This window comes from Myotis davidii, unplaced genomic scaffold (genome assembly GCF_000327345.1).
Source record: "Myotis davidii unplaced genomic scaffold, ASM32734v1 scaffold196, whole genome shotgun sequence".
Taxonomy (NCBI): domain Eukaryota; kingdom Metazoa; phylum Chordata; class Mammalia; order Chiroptera; family Vespertilionidae; genus Myotis; species Myotis davidii.
The window spans coordinates 1,813,329-1,826,692 of record NW_006288258.1 but is presented as its reverse complement, the minus strand read 5'-3'; the positions used below and the strand labels follow the sequence as shown (position 1 = coordinate 1,826,692).

General features: G+C 38.9%; 1 long non-coding RNA gene across 1 annotated transcript in view; it reads right to left on the bottom strand.

Annotated features, from left to right (window-relative positions):
- Nucleotides 1–1,987: 1,987 nt before the first annotated feature.
- The window catches only part of LOC107182541, an 18,265-nt gene continuing 6,888 nt past the window's right edge, over nt 1,988–13,364 (bottom strand). Inside the window, exons 2-4 of the long non-coding RNA XR_001513257.1 lie at nt 7,953–8,076; nt 7,085–7,148; nt 1,988–2,146 (exon numbers count right to left, since the gene is read on the bottom strand). This is a non-coding gene — a long non-coding RNA (uncharacterized LOC107182541). The remainder of the gene's footprint in view (nt 2,147–7,084; nt 7,149–7,952; nt 8,077–13,364) is intronic.

The following is a 13,364-nucleotide window of genomic DNA, read 5'->3' as shown; positions in this document are numbered from 1 at the left end:
ACAAATGTTATCAGCCTGAATTTTTTTCTGTTAAAAACAAATATGATCTTATCTATGCCTGTTATCTACTTTAAGTCTAAGCACAGTGGAAAAAAGTTCTCTGAACCATTTTCCATTGTCACAATACCTTTTATGACTGAAGACATATTTTTATTCATCAAACCGATGAGCTGAATTTTATTAAGAGAGATCTGTGGTAAGACCCAAGAAGATGTGTGTAATATTCTCTCCCATGCTAAGAAAAGAACTTCTCATTCATCATCAACAGTTGATAAGAAGTGCTGTTTTTAACAACATTTCTGATGATGAATGAGCATACCCTTCTTTCATATTAAAGTAAATATTAGAAAAACAATCTTCTCAAATCATGGAAGAAATCTTTCAATACAGTTTAATCATAAAGGGTGGAAGTGAGATTAAGCAGAGGAAGGCCATGCATTGAGGGAGGTGGCCCAACCTGCTATCTATACTCTACCCTTCTATAATCACAGGAGAGAAAAGGATAAGTCCCCATTCTGCAGTATGACTATCACATTAATATTGTTCATCTTAAATGTATATTTCTGTGTCATATGCATTAGGAAACAAGAGAGAGACATTAAACCCTAATTATTTTCATATGAAATAATCCCCCCAGGAAATATCACAGGCTCATTCCACTACATAACTCTAGTTCCTAGGTATAGCATTTGGTGTTAAGTCCTTTGCAGAGTATGCAGCGATCTGACTTACTTAAGCTCCAGGGCAGTCTGCTAAAAAGGCAATCTTTTTTGAAACTGGGACTTTATCATGATTAGTTCTTTAGTTACATGATTAAGGAAGGATAAATGGGTGGCCATGGGATGCAATTTAGTGACTCTGAATGTTTTACATAGTCTGCATAAATGTCACTTTGAAATAGCTGTAACAACAGTGCTTCACTCAATGGCTTGGGCCCTTAAACCATTGCCATTAAACATTACATTTGGGGGGGAAAACGTCAAGTTATTTTAAATCCTACTAGGCTAAATTAAGATGATGATCTCATTTCAGTGCAAAATATTGGCTGGAGTTTTGTAGATGAATTAAAACATAGATGTAAGCTCCTAAATACTTGAGATATGTATAGATAGATAGATAGATAGATAGATAGATAGATAGATAGATGATAGATAGATATAGAGAGATATAGATATAGATATAGATATATTTTAAATGTGCTTTTCATTTAAAAAAGAATTTATCAAGGTGTAACAGGTATATAAGTTATAAAATGTGGTTGTTAGTTCAGTAAATGTAAATGTTCATAGTTAGGTTTTATCACTTCAGATTCATTGAAGTGACAATGATAGAAAATTCTAGTAATACTGACTCAATATAGGAGTTTGTCTAGTTTTTTTTTTTTTTTAAATATATTTTATTGATTTTTTACAGAGAGGAAGGGAGAGAGATAGAGAGTCAGAAACATCGATGAGAGAGAAACATCGATTAGCTGCCTCCTGCACATCCCCCATCGGGGATGTGCACGCAACCCAGGTACATGCCCTTGACCGGAATCGAACCCGGGACCCCTCAGTCCGCAGGCCGACGCTCTATCCACTGAGCCAAACCGGTTTCGGCGAGTTTGTCTAGTTTTATGTAAAGAGGCAGATGCTAAATACTTCAAGCTTTGCAGCCTCTGTCACAAGTACTTAACTCTGCTATTATAGTGAAAGTATCGATAGACAATACATAAATGAATGCAGTAACTTTGTTCCAATAAAACTTTATTTACAAATTCAGGTAGTGAACTGGATTTGGCTTTCAGGTTGATCTGTTTATTTAAAATGAAATTTGGAGGAGTCTTTCAGCAGCTGGGTCTAATTGGTACTCTAGACCTATATCATGTAACCCTAATTGGCTGCTATAGTTCCAAATACTTGATCATGACATGTACACTTCTAAATACAGAAAGCATGAATGCTGTCAGGGCACTAAGGATGAGCCTTACTCATATGCAACTCATCTTTAATAAGGACGAAAAAGAATTCCCAGATGACTTCTGAGTTTTCCTTTTATCTCCTTAGATTGAATTATATGCCTACCCTTAGCCAATCATTGCCAAAGGGGATGGAGTAGGCATGATTAACTGAGAGCAATTTTTTCCTTGGGTCTGGTCCTATTACCACTGAAAAAGATGGAGATTTAATACATGGATAAAGATTGAATGCCCATTAGGTAGGCAATCAATATCTATCACAAAACAGTACAGAGGTGTGTTCTGTTTGGTTTTGTTTCACCCATTAGAACATAAGGTCTTAGATGGCTTTCAGATTCTATTTTGATTCACACTTGAAAAATATTAAAATGACTCCTTTGGGTCTTTTATCTTCTCCATTAAAGTTCTATGCCTGGTCTTAGACTTCATACATTTTAGGAACATAATTTTATTTTGCTGTTCATTGTCTACTTGAACATTTGCAGCAAAGTGTAGGAAATAATTCTATATAGATATTGTTAAATGGAGGGAAAAATTCTGGTTTTCTAGAGCCACACTACCCCAAGTTCTCTCTGGTTAAACAATTCCAAATCAGAAAATCTAAGTCCAGAGACCAATTCTGGTCTCCAGAAAAATCACAATTGAAGATGTTCATCAGCCCGGTTGACCTGCAAACTGTGTCCGTGCCAGGGTGTGGTTGCGTCTGCCGGTCAGCAGTGCAGCTGTCCGGGTGCTGTATAACAGGTAGTTTTTAGAGAGAAAACATTTCCTAAAGAAAGAAAAGTCAGAGGTGCTCAAAACAAACTCTTTGTTGTTAAAAAAAAATTATCTATTCTAAATAAGACATGATTCCTCGCTTGAGTGCATTCCTCAATTTATGCTTATATGGACTCGAGGAGAAGAGCCCCTTAATGAAAATGGGGGGAATTATTTTATCTAAAACTCTTTGTGCTTTGGAGCACAAAGTAGAACAGCAAAGAGAGAAGTGATCTACCTGTTGTCTGTCTCTGCTGAGAAGTAACCCCACATCACAGGTCCAACGACTCCAAAGAGAACTGGAACACTGAGCCCCAACTCAGGAGCAGTGATGTGAGCAATGCCTGTCCAAGATACTGTGCTCACAGGAGATGTAGACGGGGCACGGCGGTGACTGCAGTACCCAATTAAGCTACTTGGTGCACAATAAAAGTAATGCTTCCCAGGGGTATGTAGGCTGCTAGAAGACATAGTGAGACACTGCTTCACGGCTAGCTGGCCTTAGCAGCAGGGCAAAAGCTAGAGCAGAAGAGAAGGTTAATGTCTAAGGCTCAGAGGACGAATTTGGGAGCACCTGTGTGGCACCCCCTAGGAACTCCAAAATATCTTGGGGTTCTTGTGGAAGAGAGAGGTCCTACAATTGAGAACGATGCTTGTTAAAGCTAATGAGATCTTCATTCTAAGATTATGCTGAAGGGGTTAGAAAAAGCACAAAATATCACCATGAAGTGGAGCTTAAGAAAGACATTGTCTCATTAATCCTTTTTTCCCCTCCTAATAATCTGCCTGTGTAATTCCAACACTGCTGATTAGAAACATTTCAAAAACATCAAATTATTAATTATTTTTGATATAATATATTCAACCTAGTTTAGTGTTCTAACTAGTACGTACCCACACATAGATTTGAAGGGGATTAAAATGTCTTCCTTCTCAAAAGTGTTTTGTCCCAGGCCTTACTAGTACCTGAAATGTTCACATTTATCCACAGACATTGACTGCTGCATTCTTTCAGTGCAAGGCTCTGTGTCTGGTCATCCTAATCTTATTACACACTCCACTGGGCTAAGGCATTAAAGGCCTGGGTTAAAATGCAAAAGCTACCTAGAAAAGATAAAACATTAAGCAATTTCATGCCATTAGAACCTCAACTCATCAGATTAGTCTCAGTCACTCAGAAAGACCCTTGAGGGAGCCAATCATGGGCAAATGACAAATGTATTTCAGTGGAATAGTATGATCTAGGCACCTTATTTCTGAGGTAGAAGTTTACAGAATTCGCAAAAAAATATGCTTCATTATCATTACTCTTTCTGTTTTGTTTTGTTTTGGGTTTTTGTCTAGTTTTGATCTATATTTCTCTAGAAATTCTGGTAACACTTTTTTTTATAATATGTATGTGAGCATACGTAGTACCCACACTAGGTCCGGGTATATAGTTAGACATTTTGTTTTAAGAAATCTTGAGCAATTCAGAAGCTAGAGCTCAATCCAACTTAGTTTTTCTAGTTTTACCATTAATAGCTATTGTGCTAGTCTTTCTATTCACAACCACTATTTATTGAATATTTAGAATTTGATGGTCTTTAAGATAAATGCTTTAACTGGCTAAGATTTGGAAACAGCCCAAGTGCCCATTAGTAGATGAGTGGGTAAAAAAGCTGTGGTACATTTTCACAATAGGATACTATGTGTCTGTAAAAACTAAGGGTCTATTACCCTTTGAGACAGCATGGAGGGACCTGAAGAGTATTAGACAAAGCAAAATAAGCCAGTCAGAGAAAGACAAGTATCGCATGATCTCACTTGTATGTGGAATCTAATGAATAAAATAAAGTGGGAAAAAATAGATCCAGAGACATGGAAGCATAGAACAGACTGAGGAATCTCAGAGGGAAGGGTGGTGGGGAAGAGAGATGGGGGAAAGATTAACCAAAGAACTTATATGACAATCTCAGAGGGAAGGGTGGTGGGGAAGAGAGATAGGGGGAAAGATTAACCAAAGAACTTATATGAATATATGCATAGCCCATGAGCATAGACAATAGTGTGGTGAAGGCCTGGGAGAGGGGCAGGTGTTGGGTAGAGGGGATCAATAGGGGGGAAAAGGGATATCTGTAATACTTTTAATAATAAAGATACATTTCTTTAAAAAAATAAAATAAAAAGGCAAGTGCTCTTTTTCCTGGCTGCCTTCATTTATATTACCTGCCTGAACTGTACCTATAAACCTGGCAATCTGCAGAATTGTCAGCCCCTGCTATACGACCTCATACTCATTTACGATAACAGGAAAATAGAACCCCATGCTGTTTTAAAACACCACAAGCTTATAAATCAATAGCACTAAAATCATCACCAGAGGATGAATAAAATGACCTTAGTATATTTTTGTTATAACTTTAGGTGAAGTAAGACCTATATTATGTTAGTGAAATTATTCTTAAATATCAGAACTAACAAAAAAAGAAGTATAAAAATAATATAAAAATAACATGGAGGAAAATAATTTTTATCACACAATATGATTTCATAGACCAGCACAGCTTAATGCATCAAGTTTTATAAGGCCATCAGAAATTAAGAGAATTCTTCAAAACTAATTGCTGTCTACTTATAAATTCTTGCAATATCCAGAGTTGCAGAAGTTAATTGTAAAACATACATATGTGTTAACATTTAAAAACAAGATATTCTAGGTTCAATGTGCACACATTTAAATTGATAAATTTTAGGGTACCAAGAATAAAATCACTAAGTCATGTGATATTTAAAAAAACAGACATTCTAATCAGAGGTACATGGAATAGTAGGACAGTCAAACTCTATTTCTCTGGGGAGACTATTTGCTTACTGTAATATAATCCTGTGTTTCAATAGACATAGAGACAGCTACCCAGTATGAAAACGAGCTGTTAATTAAGTCAATTCAGTGAGGGGTAAAAATCAAACCAACTGGCTGTCTGGCATCATTCATTCAAATTAATCTGCTGATTGAATTTCCTCACTGTTTCTACCAGTTACTTTGTAATTGTATATTATAGTGACACTATTTCTTCAGTGCAAATTGCCTCTTGCCACCATGAGTATGGGTCCAAAAACTAACATAAAATCTATGAGAGGAGAAGTACCCAGATAAATTTCCACCAGGTTTTCTAAAAGCTAATTAATATCCAGTAAAGAAGTAATAAATTTTACATGGAACGGCTTATGCAAAGTGTGGCATTTATTCATCCATTGTTCATTTGTTTATATAATAAACATTAAGCACCTACTATGTTTCAAGCCTGTAGTCCTTTCCCTCTTGAAGCTTACAGGCTAATAGAGAGACTAACATTAAGAAGAAACTATTAACCAAAGCATTAATCAAATTCTAATAAGTATCAAAATAAAACAACACGAAGAATGTACCTAGGAAACCCCATCTAGTCTGGGGATTCTGAGAAGGCTTCCCTGAGGAAGTGACAGTGAAGCCAAATCTGATGAGTAAGCGGGCTTTCCTCACAGGGGTTACATTCACACTAACAGACCAATTTCGCTTGATGTGGTCCTCATTAACATAATGGAGACTAGTCTATACCACCCCTCAGTTTCACTGACTTACTTCTAGAATGTCAGGAGTGTCTCAACTGAGCTCTCTTAATCTCCTACTTTTCTCCTGTGACAAACTTCACTGACATCCTTGCCTGAGAAGAAACCTGGAGGGTGGCAACTTCTCAGGAAGGGCCTCTCTGGGAGACCAGTAGTACCTATGGATTCTCTGTCCTGATGGCTTAAGAATGCAGTGTAGTCCTCACAGCACATCTGCATGCACCTGATGACCCAAAGTTCCTCTAATGTGGTCTGTGTCTCTCTGACTTCTGATCCAGATCCAGCGTGCTCGACAAGGTCCATGTGACCACTGTCGGATAAAGTCACAGTGCTGTCCTCTACGTTCCCCTTGTTCTCTCTCCTTTTATTACCACCCACCCCAGCTATCATCCCAGTTGCCCAGGCAAATGTCCACTTTTCCCCTCAGCCTAATGTTCACTGCTCCTCCCTCCTAAACCTGCTTTCCAGTTCAACAGACAAGCCACAGTGGACGCTCAACAAAATTACATAAATGTTTCAGATAGTAATCTGAGGAAACATAGTTTGCCTGTGATACATGACTTAATTACCACATGTGAATATTTGTGCAACACTTTCTGGTGAGTCCATGTTCCCTCCTACTGGAATTTTTTTCTGGCCCATATGTGTGTTTTCACATCACCTGTGGTGCTGTTGAAGGACAGCCAAAGGTTCTGATGTTCAGGGCTCCTTGATTGTTGACTGGACATTAACCACAAAGGGCAGCATAGACTGCATTGATAGAGAAGAGAGCCACATTACCTTATCCAGTGCAGCAAACGGGTGAGGATTTTCTTAACTCTCAAGTGGCTTCCTCGATGACAGTCTGAAATGTAATTTAAATATGTGAACTTTCAGAACTGCAGTAGTTGTATTGTATGAAATCTACAGTGAGCAATGTAACAACTTTAAATCACTATGTCAAAATACTCTTATCTTTTATTTTCATTATTCATCTGAGGACTTGCTGATTTATTTGGTTCATAGGAAAGTCTAAGGCATTCCAGGGTGGGGGTGATTATAAGATATTGCTTAATTGCTCATTCCAACAAAAAATATTTACAGAATATCCCAAAAAAGGCAAATAAAGGTGCATGTTTATTATTATTAAGAAATTATTACATGAATGGTTGCAACTTTTTAAAATATATATATATTTTTATTAATTTCAGAGAAGAAAGGGAGATGAAGAGAAAGATAGAAACATCAATAATGAAAGAGAATCATTGATTGCTGCCTCCTGCACACCCCACAATCGGGATCAACCCCACAACCCAGGCATGTGCCCTGACTGGGAATCCAACCAGTTACTTCCTGGTTCATAGGCCAATGCTCAACCACTGAGCCATGCAGGCTGGGCTGGCTGCAACTTCTAATATCATAAAGCAATGACTGATTAATCACACCAACGCTGCATAGGATCATAAAGTTACCAGAACTATCAAGTAAAGATACAATTGTATTTGAATACTTGCACATTATATTTTAAGTGAAATATTTAAAAGAAAAAAGTGTGCAAAATTTTTTGTTCATCATTATTAAATGAATCCAATTGCTATACAAATTTTAGTCGTCTATGTGTGGCTTAAACAACTATATATATATATATTATTTTTTTCCTTCTTCTTACAATTCTGGAGGCTTGAAGTCCAAGATCAAAGGGTCTGCAGGTTTGGTTTCTTCTGAGGCTTCTCTCCTTGGCTTGTACATGGCTGTCTTCCCCTTGTGCTCTCACATGGATCTCTTCTAACCTCCTGCTTTTATAAGGACACATATTGGATTAGGGCTCACTCATATGACTTGATTTAACCTTAATTATTTCTTTGAAGGCCCTATCTCCAAATACAGTCACATTTGTAAGTACTGGGGTCAGGGCTTAAATCTATAAATTTGGGGGGCACACAATTTAGTCTATCACAGCAGCTATTACATTTAGAGATATGCTACTATTAAAAATGTTCACTATGTGTTCATACAGAAAGTATATCACTGACTTCAAACCAAGTAACATATTGTTCCCTTTGAAGAAGTGGTGTTTTTTTTTTTTTAGGGACAATGTGAATCATGTAACTAATCATATCTTGCATTTTGTTTTGATCAACAGAAATTCTAGGTTCAGTTTAGATAAATGTATTTTACTTACTCTGTGGTCTCTATTTAAATTTTAACTTTCTCCCAGATTTCACTCAATTCATTTTTACTGTATTCTCAGAATCTTGATTCTTATCATTTTTATCTATTTTTGTTATAAACAGTGTGCAATATGATTCTCTAGGTGGCCAGACTAAATAAATAAATGTTTGAGATCTGTATCAGCAGACCTTACAAATGTCCACAGGTGGCCACCTCTTGTTTTCCTTAGCAAACCCCCAGAACTTGAAGCAATAGCATCTCTAATGAAAGCAGCATTTCTGTGAACTGGTTGGCTTCTCTACCACAATAGAGAAGTTATAAACATATCCCTTATCAAAAGGCAGCACAGTGTGTGTGCTGACTAACAGACCTGGGAGCCAGACTTCTGGGTACAAATGCTGGCTTGACCAATAGTAATTGTGATACTCTAGGCAAATTACATGAAATCTTTGTACATTATTTTTTTCATCTATCATATGAGGATAGTGGGAACACTTACAGCCGAGGGTTGTCATGAGAATCAAGTAAGTAAAAATGCATAAGATGATTAGAACAGTTGTAAACAAAACATTATGAAGTCTTATCATCCCAGAAAATTACACTCCAAAATTTGCCTATCATTTCAGAGTCATCACAGACTCCCTGAAGCACCCCCTGACCTGCAGTAGAGTCGTGGGGGTCATGGATCCCAGTTCATAACTCCTGCTCTACATATTTTATCATGAACAATAGACATAGTTGAATTAACTCAGAAACACTATGTGTTCATACAGAAAGTATTTCTGTTTTTGCATTGATATTTCCTGAACATCCACACAGTAGTGTGAAAGTATGTTGATGTTGCTTTGTGCTTTATTTCACTTTTTTTAAAAAAAAAGAAGTCAAGAGAATAAATCATCCACCCTAGCTGGTTTGGCTCAGTGGATAGAGCATTGGCTTGTGGACTGAAGGGTCCCAGGTTTGATTCTGGTCAAGGGCACATTCCTGGGTTTCAGGCTCAATCCCCAGTAGGGGGCAGGCAGGAGGCAGCCAATCAATGATTCTCTTTCATCATTGATGTTTCTATCTCCCTCTCCCTCTCCCTTCCTCTCTGAAATCAAGTTAAAAAAATTAAAAAAGAGAATAAATCATCCAAATAGCATTGGATTGTAGAGTACCATTTGGACATATTTTTTCTGGGAAATGACATGAATACAGCTTACTTTCATCTTGTCCTTTCAGAAACATTTAGTGACCATCTTCTTTGTGCAAGGTGATATAAAGTGCTGGGTTTGTCCAAGCTAAGACACAGTGTGAATTGTGGCCAGATCAATGAAACCACAGAAATCAGTATTGATTATGAAGACAACAAAAGGATGACTAACTTTAGCCCTTTGTGCTGGATCCCCTAACACTTATAGACATTCCCAGGCATCAGATTTCCAACTACAATTCATAGTAGCTTAAACTCTCCTTCCTTTTCTTATTTTATTCACTCAAAGGTTCTTAAAGATACCATTTGAATAGGTTTTTATGCATGTCAATACACAAAATAAATGGAAATAGAAGAAATGTTAAACTAAAGCCAGCCTGTTCTTGTTAACATAGAATTGTTTTTAATGTCATTTCTTTTCACTGTACTTTCATATGACCAAATCATCTACAAAGCCCTAACAATTGTGGACTGAATAAAAATGAAACTGAACAGTAAGGAGGGGAAAATCCTTTATAGAGAAGCTTATATTTTCATACATAAAAGCTCTGCATCCCCCCATTATTGTGTGCTAAAAAAACAACTCTCTAGTTTTCAGGTAATTTTGCATTAGCTTTGGTTTAGCAGTGATGCTCTTTTCTTTGGAGCAGCTTGCTACAGCTTTTGAAGCCTTCTTGCGTAAATTAAAGAGAATAGAAAATAGCCAGCATGTGGCATTTTAGAGACCTTGACCCTCCATCATTATTGCCACAAATGTCCGCATTAAATTTAATTCACTGATGTTGCTGGTCTAAAGTACTTTTTCTCCTGAGGATAAAGTATGTGGAATACTTCTTTCCTAAACCCAATTTAATAATAACTGATCAGTAGTAGAAATCTTTTTTTAACGTTATTTTTATTGTTGACACTATTATAGATGTCTCCATTTCCCCCCACTTAGCTCACCTCCACCCAGCCCCAGTGCCCCCGCTGGCCATCACCTGTGTGTATGGGTTATGCATATATGTTCTTTGGCTAATCTCTTCACCTTCTTTCCATCCAATCTTCTCACCACCCCCCTGCATACCCTTCCCCTCTGACAGCTGTCAGTCTATTCCATGTATCCATGCTTCTGGTTCTATTTTGTTCACCTGTTTATTTTGTTCATTAGATTCCACATATAAGTGAAATCTTTAAATTTAGTTAGGTAACAAGGGTTTATAGGAATTGCAACCACTATGGAATAATTTCCCATGGGGCACAGCCTTATTTATTTCTGTCACAATTTGATTTAATAAAATGTATCATATTTAGAATCCTATCTAATAATAGACAAAGATGGTAATTGACCATACCTTCGCTACACCTACCATGGAATAATCAGCACAATATGCAAATTAGCCCCCAACATAGATGGCGGCTAATTTGCATACTGGAGGCAGGGAGGGACAGTGCGAGCTGCCATTCGGGCCCTGTGTGCAGCCCTGGGTGGTGGGGCTTAGGCAGCAGGGAGCGTAGGCGGCACATGGGGATCCCAGCTGGGGGTGGGGCTTAGGCAGCACATGGGGTCTGGCTGGGATTAGGCCAGGACCCCTGTGTGCCACCTAAGCCCCCCGCTGCCTAAGCCCCGCCCCCAGCCAGGACTCCATAGCGATTAGAGAGTAGGAAAGTGCCGCTCACAGGTAGCACCCAGCAGGGCCTGACCCCGGGTGCCCTGGCAATCCACTGATTGGTGAGCAGGAAAGTGCAGCCTATAGGCAGCACCCAGCAAGGCCTGCTCCTGGGTTGCCATGGCAACCCCAGAGCAGGAAAGGCCAGCCTGCAGGCAGCCCCTATGTGCGCCTGCTCCTGGGTCACTGCGGTGATACGTGAGCAGGAAAGCATGGCCTGCAGGCAGCACCCCACCTTGGCCACAGCTAAAGGGAGAGTACAACATGCAGTGGAGGCCTGGAGCCTGAGAGATCAACAGAAAGGGGCGAGTGCACCAAGCCTCCACGGTGTGGCTGGGGGCAGACCCCCACCGGGGACACACACACACACACACACACACGCACGCACACGCACACACACACACACACACACACACGGGACCCCTGCTCCGAGCCTCTGATGCCAGACCGTGGCCATCAGTAGGACATCCACTGAGGGCTCCCAGACTGAGGGGCAGGCTGGGCTGAGGGAACCCCATCCCCCAGTTCATGAATTTTGTGCACTGGGCCTCTAGTAATCTCATAAAAGGTTAAAAATGCATTTATATAAAATAAACATAGCAATGAAATTAAGCAATCACTCCAAGGGTTGATGCTAATATTTTAGGATATTTATATAGTTACCTTTATTACTTGGGGTGAAAATGATAATGAGTTGAGAAGAAATAATTTACATTCATATTTTCACTGCAATACTAGTAAATTCTAGAAGAAATTTAACTCAAATGAATATTAATCATGGTGGGGTTTGTGTGTGTGTGTGTGGGGGGGGGGAGGTTCTTTCCTTCTTTTTGAATTATCACCCGAGGAATTCATGACCATTGATTTCTAGAGAGAGTGGAAGGGTGGGAGATGGGACACACACACACACACACACACACACACGCACGCACACGCACACACACACACACACACACACACACATTGATTGGTGCCTCCCACATGCACCCTTACTGGAGCTGGAGAACCTGCAACCTCAGTATGTGCCCTTGACCAGGAAGCTTACTTGAGACTCTTTCATTCACAGGTTGACACTGTAAAACCAGTTAGAGTTAATCATGGCTTTGATACGTTCATTATTTATATTTAATAATCAAGGTGCCTATATAAACATACTGGCACACTAAAATTATTCCTTCTGAAAAAATAGCTATACATATATGCTAAGATGGTCATTAGCAGAAAGAAAATAAAGCAGGAATAAAGGGACATTTAGAAAGCTAATTCTGAATAGGATAAAGAGGAAGGCAAATATGGAGAGAGGATAGCCTCATTCAGAACTTAGCACTAGGAAGATATGAGAATAACGGGATGCAAAGGAGAGTGAACACAACCCAAGTGACCATCAACAGAGGAATGGATAAACATAATGTGGTATATAAATATAATGAAATACTATTCAGACATGAAAAATAATAAAGTTCCAATATATTCTACAATATCAATGAGTCTTAAAGAAATTATGCTAAGTAAAATAAGCCATATAGAAAAAGACAAATGCTCTATGATCCCACTTATCTGAAATTCCTACAATAGCCCAATGCAGAGACAAAAGCACACTAGAAGCTCCGGGGAGCTTGAGGGAGAGGAGAATGGGGAGTAATTACTTAATGAGAACAGAGTTTCTGTTTGGGTTAATGAAAATTTGGGGTAGAAGAAAATTTGAGGTAGATAGTAGTGCTGGTTGTACAAGATTGTGAATGAAATTAATTCTACTGAACTATACAGTTAAAGAATGTTTGAGAGAGAAACCAAGATGGCGGCATAGGTTAACGCCAGAGATTGCTGCCTTGAACAACCAATTCAAATTACACCTAAAAGACGGAATGGACATCATCCAGAACCACAGGGAGGCTGGCAGAGTGGAAATTCTACAACTAGGAGTAAAGAGAATATCATTCCCAGACTCAGAGGAGGCGCAGTGCTGACGTGAAATTCTCAGGTGCGGAGTGCGCATGGAGCAGGCTGACGGCGGAGGGTGCGGTTGGTGTTTTCAATCGGGGGGGGGGTTCAGGCTCTGAGCTCCAGC